Source organism: Gopherus flavomarginatus, chromosome 23, assembly GCF_025201925.1.
Source record: "Gopherus flavomarginatus isolate rGopFla2 chromosome 23, rGopFla2.mat.asm, whole genome shotgun sequence".
NCBI classification, from domain to species: domain Eukaryota; kingdom Metazoa; phylum Chordata; order Testudines; family Testudinidae; genus Gopherus; species Gopherus flavomarginatus.
Window position 1 is genome coordinate 10,220,399 of NC_066639.1, and position 14,256 is coordinate 10,234,654.

Consider the following 14,256-nt stretch of genomic DNA (forward strand, 5'->3'; position numbering starts at 1 on the left):
ACCCCCCCCTTCCTGAAGCCAGCCAGCCCCGCATCCCTTTCCCTGCCTGCAGCCAGACCCTACCTCTAGCCAACCCCATGTCCACTGGTGCGCTGCAGTCCCCAGGGCAGTAACCCTGCACATGTACTTCAATGAGGGGGGCAGAGAGCAGCTGGGACCCACATATGTGCACACCCTAAGGTGACCAGACAGCAAGTGTGAAAAATCGGGACAGGGGGTGGGAGGTTTTAGGATTCTAGATTAGAAAAAGACCCCAAAATTCAGACTATCCCTATAAAATCGGGACATCTGGTCACCCTAGCACACCCCCAGGACTCCTGAGTTCCATTACTGGGTTTTCTATTGGTTACACTGCTGATTGTTTTCCTTTTCCTGGGGGACTTTGGGCAAGTTGCTCCCCCCTCTAGGGCTCTGTCCCCAGCAGTTAAATGGGGATTTCATACTTTCCCGCTATTGGAAAGTGCTGGGAGAATCCCCCAGCAAAAGCTGCTCTGACAGTGCTAAGCAGCATCTGACCATTCAAGGGAGGAGCTCACTGCCCAGGAGGAGTGTTTGGCTCTGGGGTTTCACTTCAGCCCAGTTTAGAGAGAGGGGCCCAACCATGGAGTTTGGCTCAAGAATGTCAAGTCTCCAATTTGTTAAGGGTGTTTTGAATTCCAATCCTGTGCTACAAAGTGCTTGGTGTCAGTTGCAAATTTTAGAAGCATGCTCTCCATTCCATTTTCCAAATCATTCATGAAAATATTGAATAGTTCTGGACCCCGGACAGATCCCTGCCGGACCAGCTAGGTACACCCTCTCTGTTGGACAGCCAGACATGGAGAAGGGCTCCTGGAGTCTGGGCTTTCAACCAGCTCTGCACCCACATTACACTGATTGCAGCTGGACTGCATTTCCCTCATTCACTTGTGAGAATGTCCTACGGAACTGTGTCAAAAGCCTTAGTAACACCAAGCTAGATCCCATCTACTGTTTACCCACCTCCACCAGGCCCAAAACCCTGCCAAAGAAGGAAAGAGGATTGGTTTGGAATGATTTGTTCTTGACAAATCCATGCTCACTAGTCCTAAGAACCAAATGATCCTGTAGGTGCTGCTGACAAACTGATTATTTAAGAATGTATTGCAGGATCTCTCCAGCTATGGCAGTGAGGCTATCTAGTCTGTAAATCTCAGGGGTCTCTTTGTTCCCCTTTTAGAGAAAGGTCCTGTCTTGTTCATGGATGGGAAGATGTTCTTTTTCTGGGGTCACAGACGAGAACTGGGGCACAACATCTGGTTTGTTAAGGCCACAAAAATGGAGGCAGGAACCTCTTCTGTCCTGCTGGCAAAGAACCCCAGGTACCTAAAAGACAGGATTCACATCCCTGAATGGACTTTAAAAAGGGCAGTGGTTAAAAAGTTTGGCCCTGACCATTTCCTGTTTCCACAGACTAGACATTTTAGCAAACTTTAGAATTTGTTGGTGCTAAACACTGTGAAACTCCCCTTTCTCCTTCACACAGGGCTTTAACACCCTTCTCTCACTCAGGCTCACCACTGCCCAGAGTTCGAGAATTGTTCCTGTTCCCATTGGACAGATGGGGAGGAGCCTGAGGTCCACAGAAGGGAAGTGACCTCCCCAAGGGCCTACACAGCAAGGCGGTGGCAGAACCAGAAAGAGAAGCCACCAGTCTTGACTCCTGTTCTAACGGACAACAACCCCACCCCCCAGAGGCAGGGATAGAGCTCAGGAATCGAGGTGGTGGGAAAATTTCATTGAAACCGTTTCTGTCAGAAAATCCCATTCAGACTAAACCAGATTGTTTCTTGAAATCATAACAAGTGGGATGAAAGTTCTTTGCAAAAATATTTTGTTGCAAAACAAAAGCATCTCCTGTTCATCACAGTGTGTTAAATTGTCTCATCGCACACAAGGAGGAGACACTTAGATCTTGAAAATTTGATAAGATGCTTCAATCTGAGCTAAGTCGTTGCTGCTCTTAACAATTTCAAAATAAAAAAATATAAATAAAATAGAATATTTCAGCTATTCTATTAAGTGTTAATCTGCTCTGAATAAACGTGATAGGACACCTCATATTATGCCCTACTCCAAGTGACACTCTCCAATGGATCCCCATCCTCCACCCACCGTCAAGTAGGTAGGAGGAGATCATTATTATCTCTACCTGAAAGAGGGAAAAGCTAAGGCTGAGAAAGGAGAATTGACTTGTCTTAGGTTACACAGCCAGGCAGTGGCAGAGTTGGGAATAGGACCCAAGAGCCCTGATTTTCAAACTAACCATCGGATCTTGAATTTCAGACATTGAATGACCTGAATAAAGTGCTCTCAGATGAGCTCCAGACCAACAACAGTGACAGTAATAATTCACTAAGTATTTCAGGAGAACTGCAATGTTAGAGAGAATTATGAACTGCTCAGAGACAATTAATGCAGAGAAGCAGCAAAATTCATCAAACATATAACTGATTCTGACTTATTTCCTTGGTCTTAAAAGAGAACAACAAGGACCTGACCCTCCTCCCTGTCAATAACCCCCTGCTCAGCCAATCAGGACAGAGACTGAGGATGGGAGGCTGAGGGTTCTCAGCAGACAGCCCAAAGGATGGCCAAGGTCACTGGTGGGGATCACTGCCCGAGCACTAGTTCAGTCCCACATATTTGGGTGGACCTCCCACAGTGGGAGCTGCAGAGCACTGCCCCGCAACACACACACACACACACACACACACACACACACACACACACGCATGCACATCCTGGTGTTGGAAGGGGAACAGGAAAAAGGACAAAAGAAGCAAGAGACGAAGAGAAAGGAAGGATGGATGGAGGAAAAGATGAAACAAAAAGGACAAACCCTAATGTCCCCAGTGATTCTAAGGGACAAAATCCCAGGTGAGAAATAAAATTCTACCTCTTTAAGCTCGTGCTTTCCATGCCTAGAATTCAACTCTCACCAGATGGATCAGACTGAACAGGTTTCAAACCTCCAGGAGGCTCTTACCTTCTAAACAGGGATGGCTGCTTTCTAGTAAAATCACAAAAAGGGAAGGAGAAAACTCAAAAGAGGTTTCTCCTGGCGCTCACGTCCGTGAATCCAAATACTCTCTCAGTCCTAAAAGAGAGACCTGGAGAAGGAGACTTGCTGAAGCAAAGCCACAGGGGTCTCTGAGATTTCCCTGCCCCTTGCCCCTGGCCTGCCTGGCTCATGTCAGCATCTCTCTGTGAGGTCACCACCTCCCCACCACCTTTGACCAATAGTCTGAGGTCCTGCAAAAGCCCTTTGTGATGTCACTGCCACACCTCTCCCTTGCTGTGCCAATGTCTTGCCCCTGGCCATGCACTTTGGAGGTTTGAGCTACTCCCTGTGGATCACCCCACTCAAGGGGCGTTCGTTCTAGGCAGCAAGCCGGCTAGACAGGAAAACATCAGACACTGCTCCGAATGCTACACTCAGTTTTTCAGAAGTTAGTCGACTTTATGGCCAGAAGAGAGCATTAGAGAATCTAATCTGACCCCCTGCATATCACAGGCCTCCTGTATGACACAAAAGCTACTTTTGGAGCAAACCCATTCCAGAAAGGCACGTAGTCTTCATTAAATGACATCAAGAGATGCTGAATCCACCACTTTCCTTGGTAGCTTGTTCCTGTGGTGAATCATCCTCGCTGTTGAATATTTGTGCCTTAGTTGTAATAGGAATTTGTCTCTTTTCATCTTCCAGCCATTCGGTCTTTTTATGCCTTTCTCTGATTGATTAAAGAGCCCTTTAACACTCAATCTTTTCTCTCCATTAAGGCACTTCAACACTTCAATGAAGTCATCTTTCAATCTTCTTTTGAGAAGCTAATCAGGTTGAGCTCTTTCAATAGCTCACTAGAAGGCATTTTTCTCCAGCCCTCAGAACGTTTGGTGGGCTCTTTGCTGCCCCAGCTCCAATTTCACAACATCTGTTTCAAATGAGGACACGAAAACTGGAGGCAGTATTCCAGTATCAGCCTCACTGATGCCGTGTCACCTCCTGTGACCTTATTGACATAATCTGTAACTGTATAGATCACTGTTGTGACCACTGTTCTATATTTGCAGCCAATATTGTAGAAAGGTTGTCGTATAAGGGGTCTATGGAGCGGTTCTGATTGGCTGATTATAATTATGCTATCTCTAGATGTGTATCATTTTTGTAGTTGACATTATGAATATTGGCTCTATGCTGTCCCTATTTCAAACTTGTGCTTTGCTTCTGGGGAACACCCCAGACTAGTTGGTGTCAGTTCTGCCTAGCCTGCTTGACGGCCAATTAAGGACCATCAGCTATACAATCGACCCATTGAGAGAAGGCAGATACACCTTGTGACTCTGCAACGTATGCAGGGACCTGCCTATGGACAGAACTCTAAGGTTTTTCTGTGCCATATGCTGGATAGAGTGTCCTTGGGACAAAGAAAGCAAAGACCACATGGCAGGAGACTATTTAAGGCTGATGCCTCATCTTCATCTTGTCTTCAGTCCTGCTTCATACCTCTGGAGGGACTTTACTACAAACTGAATCTCTGTACAAAGAACTGAATGACCCATCCCAGCTGTGGATGGACTCCAGAGACTTGATGTGAACCTCCTACAAGCCTGAACCAAGAACTTTGCCATTACTGGATGTGAAGGGTTAAAATCCATGTGCATTTTATAGAACAACCTGGTCTATGGATTGTGCCAGCTCTTTTCCAGACCCAAAGTCCAAAGTATGGTCAAGGGACCAGAGGCCTAGCAAATAGTGACCAGCTAAGAGAAAGCTGGGTAAACAGAAAGCCTTGCTTGCTAAGATAAGCCTGGTAAGCAAATTGCCAGGTGTTGGAGCTAAGAACTAAATAATTGTGTCTTATTCAAAGTTGCAGATTGAACAAAGAATCCCCGTTTTTATTGTGTTTGTTTCTTCTGTAGGGAGATGTTCTTTCCACAGATCCAGGCTTGAGTTTATGAAGAGTTGGCACATCTTAGTATAAGATATGGCATCCTTCCACCTCCCTTCCCAGGGACCAATGCCTTGCCTTAAGACACACAGAAAACAATCTTTATTGACATATACTTTCACTGTTTCTTTGCTTTAAACCCTAGGAATGTACCTGTTGGACAATCATAGGAGTTGCTCCATTCCTATGGACCCCAAATTAGAATTCAACATATATATTTTATACTAATAACATTTTATCAAAGTATTAATGAAATGTTAACTTGCTAACTTGAGACCACGGATGGAGGCATTATGTGACCTGTTAACCATTGGCTAATGTGCTTATCTTGTCTTGCTACAAAACTTATCCTGGGGTGTGGAACTGCCTACCCCATCACTTTCCCCCGCCTGTGGAAAATGTATATATTCTATTGTATTCAATTAATTTGCAGTGTCTCTGAGCATAATAAGCAAGGGGACACTCCGCCAGTGCTATGTGTAATAGACTCCTATGCTTGCCCTCTACACAGTGTGGATTTATGTCCTTCAGAGAACAAAGAAAGAGCTGGAGGCCAGGTGAGCAGGTTGCCTGGGAAACAGAACAAAGGAGGGACAAAGGACCTGGTTAAGTTGGGCTGTTGGAAGCAAGGAGTCTGCTGGTTTGGGGACTCGACGAGAGAGCCCAGGGTCTGAGTTCTGGGTCTGCCCAAGATGGACATTGCTGAATCTTCCTGCCTCCTGTGCTAACACAGAACTTTCCCAGGCTGGATTCCAGACCACTACTAAACCTTCTATTTTACAATGCTGGCTGGTGATTGCGGAAGTTGGGGGTGCATGACTCCCCTTCGGGGTGAGGGGTGTAAGGCTTTCCCAGGTGTCCTGCTAAGGTGACTCACTACAGGAAGCTCCTGGTGTGGAACAGGGGTGCTGAAAAGTCCAAGGTCAGTCCTAGGAGGGCTGAGGGCAAGGAGGCTTCCCCTAGTGAGAGCGTCCCCTGGGGGATGTCACACTGATGACGACTCTGCCTGGGTTTGGCTCAGAGCTGTTCCAGAGCATGGAGCATGTGTCCACCCGCCATGATCTGACCTGCAGGCTCCACTCTGGCAAAGCTCCCTGTCCCTGGGCTTTAGCATCACTAGCCCCTGCTTAGTGACTAGGGGTCAGTTTAGGACAGCGGTCCCCAATATGTGGAGCATGAGTCCTAGGGGGGCACAGAGGAATGTTCATGGGGGCACCTCAGGGCCCAAGCCAGCCCCCATGGAGGGCAGGGAGGGAGCACCACTCAGTCCCAGCTCTTCACCCACCCTATCCTCAACCTAAGCCCCTGGCCCAGCTGTGACCCCCTTACCTGTTTCTGCACCCCTCTCCCCAGCAAGCAAGAGCCCCACTCCCAGCCCTGGTTCTCGACCGTGGTTTCCGAGGGGCCGCAGACACGGATAAAAAGGCACAATGTGAAAAGTTTGGGGACCACTGGTTTAGGGTGACATCCTGAGTTGCTTCTATGCAGTTGAATAAAAGGTATTCTTCACTCACCTACCCCTCCATCAGGACGGACTAGGTATGTTCTGCTGCCCTTCACTCATACAGGAAGGAGAGTAACATTTCATTCCACTCAATCCTATAGTGATTTGTAACCCAACACCACCAAAACTGGTCATATTGGGAAAGTGGCCCCATTATGCTGCATATCTAGGCAGAGTAGGTGTGTCTGTGCAAACACGGTCTGTTCCTGAAGTCTTTCCCCAGCTCATCTCTAGATGTGAGGGGGGAGCTCATTCAGACCCAGCTTCTGCTTAGTATTTAAAAACTCCTTAGTGTCCCTATCACTGCCAGCCTTAGATTGCTCCTCCTGTCCCTGCTCTAGCAGCTCAGATGAGGTGACTGAGTGGTTAAGGTGGTGGATTACTAATCCATTGTGCTATGCATGCATGGGTTCAAATACCATCCTCATTGGATGTATTTAATGTTCACCCCTCCTTTATAGACAACCATCTCTCCCTTTGGTACAATGACAGATCAAACAATGTTGCTTCTTGCAAACAAAAACCTTCCCAGAAACTCCAGTCCCCCCTTGCTTTAAATAAAATGTCTAAATCCCACATTTCTAAAAATAAATTCTCTAGTCTTGTATTTCTTAGTTTTTATCTCAAAAGGTAACAGACTCATAATCTCCCCCAAACACTCTAGGACCTGCCCAAATAATTAAAATACCCCCATTCTGAGCAAGGCCACAAGAGTGAACCAGAGCTAGTGTCTAGGCCAAGCTATTCTGAAGGGGGCAACTCAAACATTTTCTCCCTACTTCCCTTGGCAAAGTCTGACTGAGAAAACAAAATTCCCCAAACTGAAAATTTTCTGCTGAAAAACCAGTAGTAGTTTGGGGACTTTGATTTGAATGTATTATTATTCTCTTCTGATTTCTGAATTATTTCAGTGAAGTGTTTGTCCACCAGATGTGTTTACAGGTGTTGAGTTGTGGGGGAAAGAGGCCAACTCATGATGTCTCTACCCCTCTTTCAGAGTTTCTTCCAACTTGCTAGGAAGTACCTTTGCTAGGATGTGAGTCAAGCAGTGTCTATTGTCGCTGTGCTATCTCGGAGAAGTCTGCCTTGTACATGGTTCCTGGGATAGTCCTTGGGAATGTGGATCCCTTTAATGGGCCAGCAGCGAGTCTGACTTCTCCATTGTCATACCTGACAGGCTGGTGGTGGGCATTTCCCAACCTCATAACATATTTCAGTAACTCACACAGAACAAAACTTCATAACTTCCCAACCAATGCTACACACACAGTCCAACATGATATTAAGTTTCAACAAACCAAGACTTTTGAAATGATACCTCACCAGGCAGACTTTGTACAAACCGTGTCATCATTATATGAGTGGTGAATATGGGGCTTCCAGGTGCTGCTTTGAGCACACCGTGCCACACCTGGGCTGACATTGCAATGGAGACGTACCCGTAGAGTCCATCTCTTCTGGGATAAAGATGGCAGCATGGCTGTCCTGTGTCATCTGACTTGGGCTTATGGAGTTAAAGCTGTGGGGCTAAAAACTGTGGTGCAGATATTTGTGTTCACATTGAAGCCTGGGTTTGGAAACCATCACTCCTCGTGGGGTCTCTGAGGTTGGGCTCAAGTCCATATGTTTGCACTGTAATTTTATAGTCTTGCAGTCCAAGCTCCATAAGCCTGAGTCAGCTGGCCGGGTTTTGAGACAGGTGCCTTGGGTGTGTTAATCGCAGTGTAGACATGACATTAGGCTACATTTCTAGTGCAATGAAACACCCACGACTAGCCTGTGTCGGATTAATCAGGATCATGCAGCTTGGGCTGTAGTAAAGTTGCAGTGTCTGTGTCTCAGCTCAGGCGCAGTCCCCTGCTCTAGGAGCCCAGAAGGTTGGGAGGGAGTTTAGCGAGTGGAAATGGTAAAACCGCAGTGGAGTATTACCCTGGACTCATGGCATTTCTCCATTGGTCTGTCTGCTTTGGGGCAGGGACAATAACACGTCCTGCTGCATTCGTTATTTCAAAGGGCAGTTTAGGATTTTCATTCTCAAACATGGTGCACAAAGCAGGACTCAACCCTCGGCATAAACTAAACAAGCTGCCCACTGATTCTGGCAGCCACAAAAAGCATTTGGTGTGAGAGCTCAGACCTGCCCCTGTCCCAGAGGGAGGGGGTCGTCTGCGAGTGGACTGGACTACTGACCTATCAGCTCCTAACTCCCAAACTTTCAGTAACTCTATTATCAGTGCCTGTGAGTGTAATTTAAACCATAAAAACAGCCACACTGGGCTAGACCAAAGGTCCATCTAGCTCTGAATCTTGTCCTCTGACAGTAGCCAATAGCAGATGTCCCAGAAAGCTACTCTACAAGGCACGACTGGGAGTTGAACCCAGAATCTCAAGTTTACAAAACAGGTGCTTTAACCAGCTAAGCCACGTTGCCTACTGATGTGTATTTGCTTGTCATAGTTTTTGTTCCTATGGCAACTGAGTTAGATTATTAAGGGTTAGCCCAGCCAGTTTTGGCCCATTACACGAGCTCTGTGTCTGTAAATAAATGGCAGTTTTGTTAGCTGTCTGCTGTCTGGCCTCAAGTGATTTCTTCCTAAACCGGCTGCCCCCAGGGATATAACAAGTGGCTACGAGGATGGGATTCTGGTGCTGCTCCAGTAACAGAAGGAAGCAGAAGTCAAGGTACAGAACAAACAAACAAACAAACAAACTGCTTGTTTACACTGACTGTGAAAGTGAAACTAAAAATCATGGCTACTCTGACCGGGCCACTGGAACCTTTTGATGAGAATATAGAGCAGTGGCCTGTGTATACTGAGTGTTTTGAGCTTTTTGTTATTGCAATCCGTGGCCCCACAAAGTCACAGGACCTCCTGGTCAACCTCCTCCTCACCCTGGCTAAACTGGCCATCTACGCAACCAGGGAGAGGGGGTTGGCCGATGGGGACTCTGGTGACTGTGGGGCTTGTTTCCGATCCTTGGTCCGTTCACGTATCCGGGCGGAGTTCCTCTGGGTGACGTCCACTGGCTCCCTTGACGCCTTTGAGGAGCAGTGGGCACTGTCCGGGGTTCTCTGCTCAGTGTCCCCATTTGGCTCCCTTCTTATGATCCTTTGACCGCATTCCTGCCCCTGTTCTTTTATTAGTTCTCCCTCAGAATCAGTGGGTTTCTGAGGTCCTGTAGATTCTCCCCTTTGGCTGTGCAGGGGGGATCCTTTAGCATTGGGCAGGCTTCCGCCAGCCCAGTTCCCAGAAACCCAATAGGTACAGGAAGCGCTCTGTGTCCTCGGGCTGTCCTGTTGGCTGGAGCTCTCCCCCTTCTCTGGCTACTCTGATGGCTGGAGCTCCTTCTCCCCTCCTGGGCTGCTGCTGCTGGCAGGAGTGCTCCTTCCCTGGACTACTACTGCTGCTGCTGCTGAGCGAGGGGTGGGGGGCCTTGCTGGTCAGCCCCCACTCCCCCACCTCTGGAGGGAGAAGCCAGGACCCCAGTACTACCAGTACAGCTACAATCTGGGGGTGGGGTCCTTTCTGCCTGGCCACCAGGGTTGCTGGAACTGCTGCTGCTGCTGCTGGAGCCGTGTTTGTCCTGGAGAGCTGCTGGAGCCTGGAGGAAGAAGAGGACTTAGAAGACCACCAGCTGCTGGGGGAGTGCACAGGATTCTGGAGACCACTGTGGAGGGAGCCATCGAGGACTGAGTAATTCTCTAACTGTACACCCCACAAATTCTGTTTAGCTATGGGTCTAATAATTCAGCTCTACAATTTCACCCCATGTGCCTGGTGTTGAAGTTAGCCTTAGTGGCCTGTAATTGCCAGCTGCATCTCTGGAGCCTTTTTTATACACTGCTACAGCCAGGGACTAAAGGCAGCCCCAGACTTTCCCTTTCTCCCTTCTGGGAATTCAAGTTCAAGTTCTACAAGAAGCTAAAGAAGCCTCAACCCTGCATCTGAATTCATGTCACATTTCTCACTACCTGACACAAACAAATGTCATTTCAATCCCAAGTGAGTCCACTTCAGTCATTCCTCAGCCCCATTCCTTCACCCTCCTGCCTTAGCTTACGGCATTCCACCACCGTGGGCATTTCATGTCCCTCCTCAGTTTCACATACAGACACAATTTCTTTTGCCGTTCAACGAACAGCAAAACCTTTCTGTGTCTCTAGTCTGAGCCAGGGCATTCAATTCCATTGAAACCTTCTCTCCTGCAATGGCAACGGTCAGACAGAGGGGACGTGGCCATCTTCAGCCCTGAGAGTGAGATATTCACTCTCCTCTTTCTTCAAGCTGCTGCTGTTAGTCCATAATACATGTACCATGGAATAAAAAGCTGAGTTTACTCCACGGTGAGGAAAGAAAGGAGCCACCAACTCCCCCAAAAATCTCTGTGCCCCAAAGAGAACCTGCCCCTGCTACTGGAATCACTGATGTGCTTCAGCTACAGTGGGGAAAATATCTGCTCTCACGGGGGTATAGCTCAGTGGTAGAGTGTTTGACTGCAGATCAAGGGGTCCTTGCTTCAAATCCAAGTGCCCTCTAATAAGCCTCTTATTTTATTTTTATTTTTGAAAAAAGGGAAAACATTTTCATTTCCATTCTCCATTATGTTCAGGAGCTCCACCATACGAGGATGCTTGAAATGAATGTCAAAACTCAACATTTCACTGTCCAAATGAATAAAAACCAAGCAAACCTGTCCATCAGCTGAAATCAGTTCCAATCCTCTAAGTGTAGAGTTTATGTTTTCATCCATTAAACAAAGGGATCATATGAACGTACATTTGCAGATCCCTCTTCTCCACAGCTGTGCTGTGCAGAAGAACAAGAACCATGTTCAGTTGGGGTTCAGGAGTCTGATGAGCAAAGGCAACTTGGTGCGGGCTAAAGTCACTGGCACTTTGGTTCCTTCACATTCAACCAGCAGCTGGGCCCCAGGACAAAGCATGAGAAGACGACTGTGGATATGAGCAGGAAAATAGCCCGCAAGAAGCTGGCTAAAGCTGTCAAGATCCTCAGAAAGATCACCATGCCCATGTCTAGCATGTACTGACTGCAGCGGGGACCAAAAAGGCAGAGAAAAGCCCACAAAAGTTCTAAGCTGCCAAGCCCCAGAAGGTGATCAAAATCCTACCTAAAATCAAGACAGGATAAGGCGAAGGTCATCTCCAAAGCCAGGGCTAAGAAGGTAACACTGAGAAAGAAGTGAAGAGATTTCCATTGGGATGACTCCTGCTTCCCTAATGACTCTTTTATGAATCACCATAGTCCACCCAAAGAGATCAAAGTCCTGCAGGACAAACAGCCTCATGGATGGTATAATGAAGTAGTGGCAGAGGGGAAAGTGTTTCTCTTCCAGATGGGAAGTGCTGTGTTTCGTGTAACACCTGCCAGGTGAGTGGTGCACTGACAGGGCAGCTGCCCATAGCTCCCACAGGAGCTCATTCTCCTCGGTCTGCTTCTGCTGTTATCTCAGAGCCAGCACTAGCGGGAGTGTGTCCCTGTCACTTCATCAGCTCTAGAACAGGCTCTGTCTAAAAAAAATAAGAGGCTTATTAGAGGGCACTTGGATTTGAAGCAAGGACCCCTTGATCTGCAGTCAAACACTGTACCACTGAGCTATACCCCCGTGAGAGCAGATATTTTCCCCACTGTAGCTGAAGCACATCAGTGAATGCTTATGGGAAGAGGGTAGGTTTAGAAGAGAAAATAATAAAAGAGCAAGTAAAAAATCACTTAGAAAAGTTAGATGCCTGCAAGTCACCAGGGCCTGATGAAATGCATCCTAGAATACTCAAGGAGTTAATAGAAGAGGTATCTGAGCCTCTAGCTATTATCTTTGGGAAATCATGGGAGACGGGGGAGATTCCAGAAGACTGGAAGGGGGCAAATATACTGCCCATCTATAAAAAGGGAAATAAAAACAACCCAGGAAACTACAGACCAGTTAGTTTAACTTCTGTGCCAGGGAAGACAATGGAGCAGGTAATCAAAGAAATCATCTGCAAACACTTGGAAGGTGGTAAGGTGATAGGGAATAGCCAGCATGGATTTGTAAAGAACAAATCGTGTCAAACTAATCTGATAGCATTCTTTGATAGGATAACGAGCCTTGTGGATAAGGGAGAAGCGGTGGATGTGATATACCTAGACTTTAGTAAGGCATTTGATACAGTCTCACATGATATTCTTATAGATAAACTAGGAAAGTACAATTTAGATGGGGCTACTATAAGGTGGGTGCATAACTGGCTGGATAACCATACTCAGAGAGTAGTTGTTAATGGCTCCCAATCCTGATGGAAAGGTATAACAAGTGGGGTTCCGCAGGGGTCTGTTTTGGGACCGGCTCTGTTCAATATCTTCATCAACGATTTAGATGTTGGCATAGAAAGTACGCTTATTAAGTTTGTGGACGATACCAAACTGGGAGGGATTGCAACTGCTTTGGAGGACAGGGTCAAAATTCAAACTGATCTGGACAAATTGGAGAAATGGTCTGAGGTAAACAGGATGAAGTTCAATAAAGATAAATGCAAAGTGCTCCACCTAGGAAGGAACAATCAGTTTCACACATACAGAATGGGAAGAGACTGTCTAGGAAGGAGTATGGCAGAAAGAGATCTAGGGGTCATAGTGAACCACAAGCTTAATATGAGTCAACAGTGTGATACTGTTGCAAAAAAAGCAAATGTGATTCTGGGATGCATTAACAGGTGTGTTGTAAACAAGACACAAGAAGTCATTCTTCCGCTTTACTCTGCGCTGGTTAGGCCTCAACTGGAGTATTGTGTCCAGTTCTGGGCACCGCATTTCAAGAAAGATGTGGAGAAATTGGAGAGGGTCCAGAGAAGAGCAACAAGAATGATTAAAGGTCTTGAGAACATGACCTATGAAGGAAGGCTGAAGGAATTGGGTTTGTTTAGTTTGGAAAAGAGAAGACTGAGAGGGGACATGATAGCAGTTTTCAGGTACCTAAAAGGGTGTCATCAGGAGGAGGGAGAAAACTTGTTCACCTTAGCCTCCAATGATAGAACAAGAAGCAATGGGCTTAAACTGCAGCAAGGGAGATTTAGGTTGGACATTAGGAAAAAGTTCCTAACTGTCAGGGTAGTTAAACACTGGAATAGATTGCCTAGGGAAGTTGTGGAATCTCCATCTCTGGAGATATTTAAGAGTAGGTTAGATAAATGTTTATTAGGGATGGTCTAGACAGTATTTGGTCCTGCCATGAGGGCAGGGGACTGGACTCGATGACCTCTCGAGGTCCCTTCCAGTCCTAGAGTCTATGAATCTGCATCCCAGCTCCGATTAATCCCAATTTTTAATGTATTCCTACTGCGATACTCTCCCACTTCTCTGCCTCATTCTAACATTCCCATCAGAGACTGACTATGGGGAGGAACGGACTAATTTGTTTGACATTCGGTAAGTTGCCATAGTGTGTGACTGAAATATCTGCTGGAGGTGGGCAGGAGCCTGTTACACATACAAAATAGCTAAGCTTTACCAAACTACCTGCTACACATTCAAACCTTCCTGTACACACACAATAGAAATTGGGGGACTGAGAAATGGCAACTTGCCTTTAACACAGATCACTGTTTTCTGTACTTCCAGAGGCATTGAAATAGAAGCATATTACCTTTCAACAGCTGCAATTTCATGATCAGCAGCAAAGCCTGTCAATTTACCACCCATAGAGCTGATTGTTTCTAACTGCAGGGTTAGCCAGACCATACAGTAACATTATCGCTCTGTTTACAAAGCCTTTGGTTAGTGACGA

General features: G+C 46.7%; 3 non-coding genes across 3 annotated transcripts; 2 read left to right on the forward strand and 1 right to left on the reverse strand.

Moving 5' to 3' along the window:
* The first annotated feature begins 6,822 nt into the window (after nucleotides 1-6,822).
* Nucleotides 6,823-6,904, forward strand: TRNAS-ACU (transfer RNA serine (anticodon ACU)). The gene has a single exon. It is a non-coding gene; the product is annotated as a tRNA-Ser (tRNA).
* Nucleotides 6,905-10,939: 4,035 nt separating this feature from the next.
* TRNAC-GCA (transfer RNA cysteine (anticodon GCA)) lies at nucleotides 10,940-11,011 on the forward strand. The gene has a single exon. It is a non-coding gene; the product is annotated as a tRNA-Cys (tRNA).
* A 1,016-nt stretch (nucleotides 11,012-12,027) lies between these two features.
* Nucleotides 12,028-12,099, reverse strand: TRNAC-GCA (transfer RNA cysteine (anticodon GCA)). The gene has a single exon. It is a non-coding gene; the product is annotated as a tRNA-Cys (tRNA).
* Nucleotides 12,100-14,256: the final 2,157 nt, after the last annotated feature.